The sequence below is a fragment of the Cebus imitator genome, unplaced genomic scaffold (genome assembly GCF_001604975.1).
Source record: "Cebus imitator isolate Cc_AM_T3 unplaced genomic scaffold, Cebus_imitator-1.0 Scaffold347, whole genome shotgun sequence".
In the NCBI taxonomy this organism is placed as follows: Eukaryota; Metazoa; Chordata; class Mammalia; order Primates; family Cebidae; genus Cebus; species Cebus imitator.
This window is the reverse complement of record NW_016107662.1, coordinates 1,325,035-1,337,924: the sequence shown is the minus strand read 5'-3', so window position 1 is coordinate 1,337,924 and position 12,890 is coordinate 1,325,035. Positions and strand designations below refer to the sequence as shown.

Below are 12,890 nucleotides of genomic sequence, written 5' to 3'. Positions count from 1 at the left end.
ATTGGTCTATTCAGGGGTTTAACTTCTTCCTGGTTCAGTCTTGGAAGGGTGTATGTGTCCAGGAATTTCTCCATTTCTTCTAGATTTTCTAGTTTGTTTGCATAGAGGTGTTTATAGCATTCTCTGATGGTAGTTTGTATTTCTGTGGCATTGGAGGTGATATCCCCTTTATCATTTTTTATTGGGTCTATTTGATTCTTCTCTCTTTCTTTGTAGTCTGGCTAGTGGTCTCTCTACTGTGTTGATTAAAAAAAAAAAAACTGGCTCCTGTATTCATTGATTTTTTTTAAGGGTTTTTGATGTCTCTATCTCCTTCAGTTCTGCTCTGATCTTAATTATTTATTGTCTTCTGCTAGCTTTTGAATTTTTGCTTCTCTAGTTTTTTTTTTTATATATATACTTTAAGTTCTGGGGTACATGTGCAGATCTTGCAGGACTGTTACATAGGTATACACGTGCCATGGTGGTTTGCTGCCTCCATCCCCCTGTCATCTACATTAGGTATTTCTCCTGCTTTCCCTCCCCAATCTCCTCACCCTCTGCTACCCCTCTCCTAGCCCGCCACCCCCAAAAGACCCCCATGTGTGATGTTCCCCTCCCTGTGTCCATGTGTTCTCATTGTTCAACAACCACTTATGAGTGACAACATGCAGTGTTTGGTTTTCTGTTCTTGTGTCAGTTTGCTGAGAATGATGGTTTCCAGATTCATCCACGTCCCTGCAAAGGATGATGGTTTCCAGATTCATCCATGTCCCTGCAAAGGATATGGACTCATCCTTTTTATGGCTGCATAGTATTCCATGGTGTATATGTGCCACATTTTCTTTGTCCAGTCTATCCTTGATGGGCATTTGAGTTGGTTTGAAGTCTTTGCTATTGTAAACAGTGCCACAGTGAACATATGTGTGCATTTGTCTTTATAATAGAACAGTTTATAATGCTTTGGGTATATACCCAGTAATATATACCCAAAGGATTGCTGGGTCAAATGGTATTTCTAGTTCTAGATCCCTGAGGAATTGCCACACTGTCTTTCACAATGGTTGAACTAATTTACACTCCAATCAACAGTTTAAAAGCATTCCTACTTATCCACATCCTCTCCAGCATCTGTTGTCTCCAGATTTTTTGATTATCGCCATTCTAACTGGCATGAGATGGTATCTTAATATGGTTTTGATTTGCATTTCTCTAATGACCAGTGACAATGAGCATTTTTTCATATGTTTGTGGACCACATAAATGTCTTCTTTTGAAAAGTACCTGTTAGTATCCTTCACCCACTTTTTGATGGAGTTGTTTGTTTTTTTCTTGTAAATTTGTTTTAGTTCTTTGTAGATTCTGGATATTAGCCCTTTGTCAGACGAGTAGCTTGCAAAAATTTTTTCCCATTCTGTTGGTTGCCAGTTCACTCAAATGATTGTTTCTTCTGCTATGCAGAAGCTATTAAGTTTAATTAGAACCCATTTGTCTATTTTGGCTTCTGTTGCCATTGTTTTTGGTGTTTTAGTCATGAAGTCCTTGCCTATGCCTATGTCCTGAATGGTATTGCCTAGGTTTTCTTCTAGGTTTTTTATGGTGTTAGGTCTTATGTTTAAATCTGTAAGTCATCTGGAGTTAATTTCTGTATAAGGTGTAAGGAAGGGGACCAGTTTCATGGTTAGCCAGTTTTCCCTACACCATTTATTAAACAGGGAATCCTTTCACCATTGCTTGCTTTTGTCAGATTTGTCAAAGGTCAGATGTTTGTAGTTGTGTGTGTTACTTCCGAGGCTTCTGTTCTGTTTGATTGGTCTATATCTCTGTTTTGGTACAGGCACCATGCTGTTTTGATTACTGTAGACTTGTAGTATAGTTTGAAGTCAGGTAGCGTGATGCCTCCAGCTTTGTTCTTTTTGCTTAGGATTGTCTTGGCTGTGTGGGCTCTTTTTTGGTTCCATATGAAGTTTAAGGTGTTTTTTTTCCAGTTCTGTGAAGAAGGTTAATGGTAGCTTGATGGGGATAGCATTGAATCTATAAATTACTTTGAGCTGTATGGCCATTTTCACAATATTGATTCTTCCTTACCATGAGTATGGAATGTTTTTCCATCTGTTTGTGGCTTCTCTTATTTCCTAGAGCAATGGTTTCCAGTTCTCCTTGAAGAGATCCTTCACATCCTTTTTTACTTGTATTCCTTGATATTTTATTCTCTTTGTAGCAATTTTGAATGGGAGTTCGTTCATGATTTAGCTCTCTGTCTGTTATTGGTGTATAGGAATGCTTGTGATTTTTGCACGTTGATTTTGCATCCTGAGAGTTTGCTGAAGTTGCTTATCATCTTAAGGAGATTTTGGGCTGAGACAATGGGATCTTCTAAATATACATTCTTGTTGTCTGCAAATAGAGACAATTTGACTTCTTTTCCTAATCAAATAGTCTTTATTTCTTTTTCTTGCCTGATTGCTCTGGCTAGAACATCTAATACTATGTGGAATAGGAGTGGTGAGAGAGGGTGCCCTTGTCTACTGCCAATTTTGAAAGGGATTCTCTCCTTTTCTATTGTTTGGAATAGTTTCAGAAGAAATGGTACCAGCTTTTCTTTGTAACTCTGGTAGAATTTAGCTGTTAATCCACCTGGACCTGGACTTTTTTCGTTGGTAGGCTATTAATTGCTCAATTTCAGAACTTATTGGTCTATTCAGGGGTTTAACTTCTTCCTGGTTCAGTCTTGGAAGGGTGTATGTGTCCAGGAATTTCTCCATTTCTTCTAGATTTTCTAGTTTATTTGCATAGAGGTGTTTATAGCATTCTCTGATGGTAGTTTGCATTTCTGTGGCATTGGAGGTGATATCCCCTTTATCATTTTTTATTGGGTCTATTTGATTCTTCTCTCTTTCTTTGTAGCCTGGCTAGTGGTCTATCTATTGTGTTGATTAAAAAAAAAAAAACTGGCTCCTGGATTCATTGATTTTTTTGAAGGATTTTTTATGATATTGGTTGTGGGTTTGTCGTAAGTAGCTTTTATTATTTTGAGACATGTTCCATCAATATCTAGTTTATTGAGAGTTTTTAGCAGAGAGGGCTGGTGAATTTTGTTGAACACCTCTGCATCTATTGAGATAATCATGTGGTTTTTGTCTTTGGTTTTGTTTATGTGATGGATTACATTGATAGATTTGCATGTGTTGAACCAGCCTTGAATCCCCAGGATCAAGCCTGCTTGATTGTGGTGGATAAGCTTTTTGATCTACTGTTGCATTTAGTTTGCCAGTATTTTATTGAAGATTTTTGCATCAATGTTCATCATGGATATTGGCCTGAAATTTTCTTTTTTAGTTGTGTCTCTGCCAGGTTTTGGTATCAGGATTATGTTGGTCTCATAAAATGAGTTAGGGAGGATTACCTCTTTTTACATTGTTTGGAATAGTTTCAGAAGGAATGGTACCAGCTCTTCTTTGCATGTCTTGTAGAATTCAACTGTGAACCCATCTAGACCTGCACTTTTTTTGATTGGTAGGATATTAATTGTTACCTCAACTTCCGACCTTGTTATTGGTCTATTCAGGGATTCAACTTCTTCCTGCTTTAGTCTTAGGAGGTGTAAGTGTCCAGAAATTTATCCATTTCTTCTAGATTTACTGGTTTATGTGCATAGAGTTGTTTGCAGTAATCTCTGATGGTAGTTTGTGTTTCTGTGGAATCGGTGTTGATACCCACTTTATCATTTTATATTGCATCTGTTCGCTTCTTCTCTCTTTTTTATTAGTCTGGTTAGCAATGTATCTGTTTTGTTGATCTTTTTTAAAAAACCAGCTCCTGGATTTATTGATTTTTTTGAAGTTTTTTTTTGTGTCTCTATCTCCTTCAATTCTGCTCTAATGTTAGTTATTTCTTGTCTTCTGCTAGCTTTTGAATTTGTTTGATCTTGCTTCTCTAGTTCTTTTAATTGTGATGATAGAGTGTCGATTTTAGATCTTTCCTCACTTCTCATGTGGGCATTTAGTGCTATAAATTTCCCTCTAGACACCACTCTAAATGTGTCCCAGAGATTCTGGTATGCTGTGTCTTAGTTCTCATTGGTTTCAAGGAACATCTTTATTTCTGCCTTTATTATTTGCCTAGTAGTCATTCAGGAGCAGGTTGTTCAGTTTCCATATAGTTGTGTGGTTTTGAGTGAGTTTCTTAATCCTGAGTTCTAATTTGATTGCACTGTGGTCTGAGAGGCTGGTTGTTATGATTTCCATTCTTTTGCATTTGCTGAGGAGTGCTTTACTTCCAATTATGTGGTCAATTTTAGAGTAAGTGTGATGTGGTGCTGAGAAGAATGTGTATTCTGTGGGTTTGGGGTCGAGAGTACTGTAAATATTTATTAGGTCTACTTGGTCCAGATCTGAGTTCAAGTCCTGGATATCCTTGTTAATTTTCTGTCTTGTTGATCTAATGTTGACAGTGGAGTGTAAAGCCTCCCACTATTATTGTGTGGGAGTCTAAGTCTCTTTGTAAGTCATTAAGAACTTGCTTTATGTATCTGGGTGCTCCTGTATTGGGTACATATGTATTTCATATCACTAGATCTTCTTTTTGCACTGAAAACTTTACCATTATGTAATTGCCTTCTTTGTCTCTTTTGATCTTTGTTGATTTAAAGTCTGCTTTATCAGAGACTAGGATTGCAACCCCTGCTTATTTTGTTACTTTTTTGCTATTTGCTTGATAAATATTCTTTCAGCCATTTATTTTGAGCCTATGTGTGTCTTTGCACGTGAGATGAGTCTCCTGAATACAGCACACCAAATGGTCTTGACTCTATCTAGTTTGCTAGTCTGTGTCTTTTTTTTTTTTTGTCAAGGGAATTAAATCATTTATTTATTACATGTGATAATGAATAATACACAAGCTTCATTCCCATGTACAATTTTTTCTAGTACCATTATTAAATTTAGATATATTGCATAGGATGTGCCAACAATCATTTTTATAACCAATAATTCCATGGTTTTGTTTGGGTAATCCTTTTTAATGGTGAACTTCAGGTCACAACAGTAACTATCAGTACAACTACACCAAGATTTCTGAAGACAATGGCTTCTCCACCCAAGGAGGTTGTATATAAGTTCCAAATAGAATGTGGCATCACCCTGAAGGAATTCTAACTTCACACTGTTGGAGAAATTTACCAAGATGGCTTCAGAGTAGACTAACTTTACACAGCACATTAAAAAAAAAAAGACATTTATTCAGTGCCATGATCAGACTATTACCTTTAGCAATCAACAGCATGGGTGCAAGAAAAAGAAATCTACATTAAAACCCTTTGTTCGAATGCTTTATACTTTCCACAGAACAGAAACTAAAATAACCTGTTATACAATTAGCCACAAATACAGTCCTTGAGTTTTTTGCCCATACACATGAGTATTTGTCTAAATCATGTCTCCTTTGTAGCACTAGGCCCTGCCACCACTGTGCTTGGCTGAATTCACAAATCTGTTGTAACCTGTAGCTTCCCTGTCACTTCTCTGGCTCTCCTCTTCTAAGCTTTGTTTCCTAATTAAAATCTTCTGCTACTGCCATAGCTACTACTGCTACTGGTACCACCACAGCCACGTTGGTTTCATGGTTTGGCAAAGTTTTGGCAGCCACCACCATATGGGCCAGAGCTTCTGCCTCCAAAGTTTCCTCCATTCATGGGTCCAAAATTTGAAGACTGACTGTTGTAATTGCCAAAAATAATTGTAGCTCCCACCACCTCCAAAATTGCTTCCATCATTACCAAATCCATTATAGCCATCCCCACTGCCACCATATCCACCACAACCACAGCTGACACCAAAGCTGTCATGACTTTGTTTCCTCCATGACCAAAGTTGTCATTCCCCACCAAAACCACCTCCACGAACACCACCAAAGTTTCCAGAAACACTCTGGCCTCTTTGGCTGGATGAAGCACTAGCCATCTCTTGCTTTGACAGGGCGTTCCTAACTTCACAGTTGTGGCCATTCACAGTATGGTATTTCTGAATAACAGTCTTATCCACGGAGTCATGGTCATCAAAGGTTACAAAAGCAAAGCCCCTTTTCTTGCCACTGCCTCAGTCGGTCATGATTTCAATCACTTCAGTTTTCCCATACTGTTCAAAATAATCTTGTAGGTGATGTTCTTCAGTGTCTTCTTTAATGCTACCAACAAATCTTTATTTCACAGTTAAATAGGCACCTGGTCTTTGAGAACCTTCTCTTGAGACAGCTCTCTTTGGTTCCACAACTCTTTCATCCACTTTGTGTGGCCTTGCATTCATGGCTGCATCCACCTCCTCCACAGTGACATATGTGATGAACCCAAAGCCCCTGGAAGGCTTAGTGTTTGGATCTCTCATTATCACACAGTCCATAAGCAATCTTCATTGCTCAAAATGGCTCCTCAGGCTTTCATCAGTTTCAAAGCTCAGCCCTCCAGTGAAGAGCTTCCTCAGCTGCTTGGGCTCTTTAGGAGACTCTGACTTAGACATGATTGCAGGGAGAAGAGAGACTTTAATGATGCTTCTTCAGCAGCATCCATGGGCACAAAGAAGCTGTCTGTGTCTTTTAATTGGGGCATTAACAATTCAACTACACCGAGGTTTCTGAAGACAATGGCTTCTCCACCCAAGCAGGTTGTATATAAATTCCAAATAGAAACTGGCATCACCATGAAGGAATTCTAACTTCACATGTGTAACGTTGTTATGGGTAAATTTAAAGTTAATGTTGTTATGTGTAAATTTGATCCTGTCATTATGATGCTAGCTGCTTATTTTGCCCATTAGTTGATGCAGTTTCTTCACAGTGTCAATGGTCTTTACAATTTGGTATGTTTTTGCAGTTGCTGGTACTGATTGTTCCTTTCCATATCTACTGCTTTGTTCAGGAGCTTTTGTAAGGCAGGCCTCCTGGTGACAAAATCTCTTTGCATTTACTTGTCTATAAAGGATTTTATTTCTCCTTCACTTATCAAGTTAGTTTGGCTGGGTATGAATTTCTGGGTTGAAAATTCTTTAAGAATGTTGAATATTGGCCCCCACTCTTTTCTGGCCTGTAGGGTTTCTGCTGATAGATCTGCTGTTAATCCAATGGGCTTCCCTTTGTGGGTAACCTGACCTTTCTCTCTGGCTGCCCTTTATAATTTTCTCCTTCATTTCAACCTTGGTGAATTGTATGTTGGCCTGTCTTGCTGGATTGGGGAAGTACTCCTGGATAATATCCTGAAGATTGTTTTCCAACTTGGTCCCATTCTCCCCTTCACTTTCAGGTACACCAAATCAAATGTAGATTAGTTCTTTTCACATAGTCCCATATTTCTTGGAGGCTTTGTTCATTTCTTTTCACTCTTTGTTCTCTAATCCTGTCTTCTGACTTTTCTTCATTGAGTTGATCTTCAATCTCTGATATCGTTTCTTCCGCTTGATTGATTTGACTATTGATACTTGTATATGCTTCATGAAGTTCCCATGCTGTGTTTTTCATCTCATTTATGTCATTTATATTCTTCTCTAGTTATTCTAGTTAGCATTTTGTCTAACCTTTTTTCAAGGTTCTTAGCTTCTTTGCAATGAGTTAGAACATGCTCCTTTAGCTTGGAGGAGTTTGTTATTGCCCATCTTATGAAGCCTACTTCTGTTAATTCGTCAAACTTATTCTCTGTCCAGTTTTGTTCCCTTGCTGGTGAGGAGTTGTGATCCTTTGGAGGGGAGGAGGCATTCTGACTTTTGGAGTTTTCTGCCTTTTTGTGCTGGTTTCTCCCCATCTTTGGGGAGTTATCTACCTTTGGTCTTTGATGTTGGCAACCTTTAGATGGGGTCTCTGAGTGGACATCCTTTTTGTTGATGTTGATATTATTCCTTTCTGTTTGTTAGTTTTCCTTCTAACAGTCAGACCCCTCAGCTACAGGTTTGCTGGAATTTGCTGGGGGTCCTCTCCAGACCCTGTTTGCCTGAGTATCACAAGCAGTGGCTGCAGAACAGCAATGATTGCTCCCTCTTCCTTCCTCTGGAAGCTTCATCCCAGAGGGTCACCTGCCAGATGCGAGCCAAAGATCTCCTGTATGAGGTGTCTGTAAGCCCCTACTGGGAAGTGTCTCACAATCAGGATACAAGGGGGTCAGGGACCCACTTGAGGATACAGAGTGTCCCTTGTCAGAGCTTGAATGTTGTGCTGGGAGATCCGCTGTTCCTTTCAGAGCTGTCAGACAGGGATGTTTAAGTCTCCTGAACCTGCAGCCACAGTCACCTTCCCCTGGGTGCTCTCCCCCAGGGAGATGGGGGTTTTACATATAAGTCCATGACTGGGGCTGCTGCCTTTTATTCAGAGATGGCCTGCCCAGAGAAGAGGAATCTAGAGAGGCAGTCTGGCCACAGTGGTCTTGCTGAGCTGTGGTGGGCTCCACCCAGTTCACACTTCTCAGCCGCTTTATTTACACTGTGAGGGTAAAACCACCTACTCAACCTTCAGCAATGGTGGACATCCCTCTCCCGCCAAACTCAAGTGTCCCAGGTCAACCTCAGCCTGCTCTGCTGGCAGCAAGAATTTCAAGCCAGTGTATCATAGTTTGATGGGCTCCGTGGGGGTGGGACCCACTGAGCCAGACCACTTGGCTCCCTGGTTTCAGCCCCCTTTCCAGGGGAGTAAATGCTTCTGTTTCACTGGTGTTACAGGTGCCACTGGGGTTTGAGAAAACAAAAACTCCTGCTGCTAGATCAGTGTCTGTCCAAATGGCCACTCAGTTTTGTGCTTGAAACCCAGGGCCCTGGTGGCATAGGCATCAGAGGGAATCTCCTGGTCTGCTGGTTGTTAAGACCGTGGGAAAAGTGCAGTTATCTGGGCCAGAATGCACTGTTCTTCCTGGTACAGTCTCTCACAGCTTCCCTTGGCTAGGGAAGGGAAATCCTCCAACTCCTTGTGTTTCCCAGGTGAGGCAATGCCCCACCCTGCTTTGGCTCATCCTCTGTGGGCTACACCCACTGTCCAACCAGTCCCAGTGGGATGAACCAGGTACCTCAGTTCAAAATGCAGAAATCATCACCTGCCTTCTGTGTCGATCTCACTGGGAGCTTTAGATCAGAGCACTTCCTATTCAGCAGTTGTAAGTGATCTGTTTTTTGAAAAACAAATCTCAACTTGTTACTGGACTCACAGAGAAGGAATACTTGACCATGGAGCTCAAAAGTTCCATACATCTAGAATACCACATTATGACCTGGTCTAGACCCATCAAGTAATGGAGTCAGATAGAAATGATACATTGGGATCAAACTTGAACAGGACCTAAAGACATGAGTAAGCTGCATGAGCAGTGTTACAGTCTGAATGTTTTTGTCCCTCCAAAATGTATATATTAAAGTTTACTACCAATGTGATGCTATTAGGAGCTGGGGCCTTTAGGAGGCCATTAAGTCATGAAAGCCCTCATGAATGGGATTAGTGCCCTTAGAAGTAGAGATATAAAAGCTTGCTCTCTCTGCTCTCCATCATGTGAAGATGCAAAGAGAAAAACGCCACCTGCAAACCAGGAAACAGGCCCTCACCAGATAATGAATCTGCTGGCAGCTGGATCTTGGACCTCTCGGCCTTCAGAACTGTAAGATATAAATGTTTGTTTAGACCACTAAGTTTATGGTATGTTATAGCAGCCTGAACTAAGACAAAAGGTATCTCAGACCCCATGTTATCCACAACACCTGCACTAGTGTGTCCCTTCCTCAGCTTGTCTATGGCCATAGGGTGGGTTTCATAGGACCAGCTGAAAGAGGAGGAAGAGGAATGAGCTTGGTTTACAGATAGGTCAGTTATTACGTGAGTATAAATTGAAAATGGTTGCTAACTGCATCACAGATGTATCTCAGAGGTAACCTTGAAAGACAGTGAAGATGAAAAATCTTCCTAATGGGTGAAGCTGTAAGGAGTGCACTTGATTATTTATTTTCCATGACAGAAGTGGCCTCATCCATTGCCCATAAGATATATAAAGATTCAAGGGCAATGGCCCTTGACCTGGCCATTTAGTCAGGAGTCAGAAAGAAAGGAAGGTTGAAGACAAGGAGATCCATGTTACAGGTGATGGACATATGAGAATAGGCAGAGTACAGTGATTTTTGTTAACATCCACTACAGAGCACTCACCATAGAAGAGACACCAAGCAACCAAGTAGACAAAATGACTTAGTTGGTGAAATTGGTATGGTGAACACATATATGAAGTGACGATGTTGGCAAAGAAGGGGACTATGTATAGACCCAGCAGGATAGACTACCACTTACAAGACTGATCTAGTTACTGCTGCCTGCTGCCTCTGAATGTTCAGCCTGTCAGCAACTGAGACTAGCACGAGCTCCTGACATGGCAGTACCCCTCAAGGACACTAGCTGGTTCCTTGGTGGCATATCAAGTATACTGTGCTACTTTCATGTCTATAGGATCAGTTGTGTATCCTCACAGGGATGTATTACGTCATTCTAACTTGCTTTTCTGCACTCAGCCTCAGCCAGCACCATAATCCAGGGGCTTACAGAATCCCATGCAACATAGCATCTGACTAAGGGACTCACTTCACAGTGAAAGAGGTGTGGGAAAGAGCAATGGTTAGGGCAGGCTGAAGACCTGCAGTCTGCCTGGTACAACTGCCACCAAATTTAGACTCCTGCTTGCCATTAAACATCATGGAAGATCTGCAGAGTGAACAGCAGCGGACGCTGCGATGCCACCAGTGCCAGAAGAAAGAGCCACAGGCCCACATCTAGAACATGAAGAACTTTGTCCTCAAGAGCGACAAAAAGAAAAGAAAGCAGTTGCTCCTAGATATGGCCGAGATGGAGCAGAAGCACCAGCAGGAGTTGGGGAAGTTCCAAGACAACAGCAACTTCGATTCTGTCACTGAAGATCTAGCCAAGATTGATCTGGAAAACCAGCCTCCCCAGCCTCCCCATCTGTTCCAGGAACAGAGAATGTGAGAAAGAAGGGTGGTCCTGGAGAGGGAGCCCAGGAGATGATCTTCCAGGTCGAGATGCAGCACTTGGCCAGTTTCAGATGCGAGGAGGAGAAGCTCGCCGTCTTCCTGGTGGCTAGGAATCTGGAGATGAAGGTATCCCAGCCGACCGTTTTGCATGACGAGCTGCTGTGCTCGGTGTCTGCAGAGAGCCTGCATGGGCCACACCGCTAACTACACACAGAGGCACACTGACCGCCTGCAGCCCGACTTCAGCGACCCCAGAACCCTCGATGCCCACGGTGGCAATGACTTTGTGAGCTACTGTGACGACACCGTGCTCAGTGCGTGGTAAGGAGGCGGTGGGGTCGAGGGCCCTGTCGCACGTCCTGCAGTCCCCCATCGAGGAGGCAGCGGGGCTGAGGGCCCTGTTGCACCTCCTGCAGTGAGCCATTGAGGAAGCAGCGGAGGCGAGGGCCCTGTCGCACGTCCTGCAGTCCGCCATCGAGGCAATCCAGGCCGACTCGCTCGTCGTCGTCATCAGGGAGGAGTCCGCCAAGAAGCCGCTCACCTTGGTCCACCTGCACCACGCCTGCAACCCCGGGGAGTACCACAGCTCCGCGAGGTCGCTCCAGGCCGGCGCGGTCAGGGTGCGACTCCGTTCCTCTTCCGGGCCGGAGGGCGCCGAAAACCTCCCGCCTTGCTGTCGCAGCTGCTGTCGTCATCGCCGCCGCTCCTGCTGTCGTCATCGCCGCCGCAGCGTCTCCTCAGGAGGCGCAGTGCCCCCTCACCTCCCACCGCTTCTCCCGCCCAACCTCCGCTCCCCAGGCGCGCTGGTTGCTTTTCTCCGGGTTTTCCTTTTACTCAAAATTGCCTCCGCCCCCGTTCTCCCCCTCCCTCCCCCACCTTCCTACCTTGCCATTCTACCTTCTCATTCCTTCGTTGTTTCCTTCATAGGATGGGAGATAAATTTCCAGGAAAACACCTGCCTTGTACTACCCGAGCGACCTAAGTTGGGTAAGCTCTAACCTCTTGCCCTCCACGGTCTTTACCTCCCTCACTGGCTGAGAACTGGCCATGTTGCGAATAACGCAGGGATACAAATAGGAATTTTAGGTTTCACGTATTCTGGGAAAAGTAAATTTCGTAGACTAGCTCGGAGTCCTCAGATTTCCCTATGAATATATTGGATTACTCATATAAAATTGGAGTTTATGTGATGGAAATGCTTTGTGAATGCCTTTTGTTGCGTTTTTGAAAAAGAGTTGTCATGGTTTGCTTTTTACTTAAACTGGGCTACTCAGGAGATGCCTCGAGTTGTGAACAAGGGCGCCATTAGTACTTTGTTTTGTACTTTTATCAAAACTCGTGTGGTTCCAAATTATTTTTATTGCTCAGATGTTTGCTAAATTCTAAATAAGAGCATTTGTTAAACTTGTAGATGTGTTTATAGAGTAAATTTACGTAAACTGATACGCTAGATAAGGTTTAACATGTGAAAGATCTGAACTTAATTTCCCATATTAAAGGTAGGAAGGGATATGACTATTCAAGTAGTTGATTCATTTCATTATCTCTACAACTGGCATAGAGCAAAAAGAGAAACATGAGTATGTAGTTTAAGTTACTTTAAGGGGTGAAGATCTGAATCCAGGAAGTTTCCTTTATTCTTAGATATATAAAAAGGCTATGACTTTATTCAAGTAGCTGACCTCCCTTGTTATCAACTGGTATGGAGTGTGAAAGATATGAATGTAGTAACTTTCCTTATTTCTTGGAGATAAAAAAGTATCTAAAAAGATTTTTAGAAATATTAAAGTAGCCGGGCGCGGTGACTCAAGCCTGTAATCCCAGCACTTTGGGAGGCCGAGGCAGGTGGATCACGAGGTCAAGAGATCGAGACCATCCTGGTCAACATGGTGAAACCCCGTCTCTACTAAAAATACAAAA

At 42.3% G+C, this 12,890-nt stretch overlaps 1 pseudogene; it reads right to left on the bottom strand.

The window, feature by feature from the left end:
• Positions 1-5,533: 5,533 nt before the first annotated feature.
• On the bottom strand, positions 5,534-6,491 carry LOC108287551 (annotated as a pseudogene).
• Between the last annotated feature and the right edge of the window lie 6,399 nt (positions 6,492-12,890).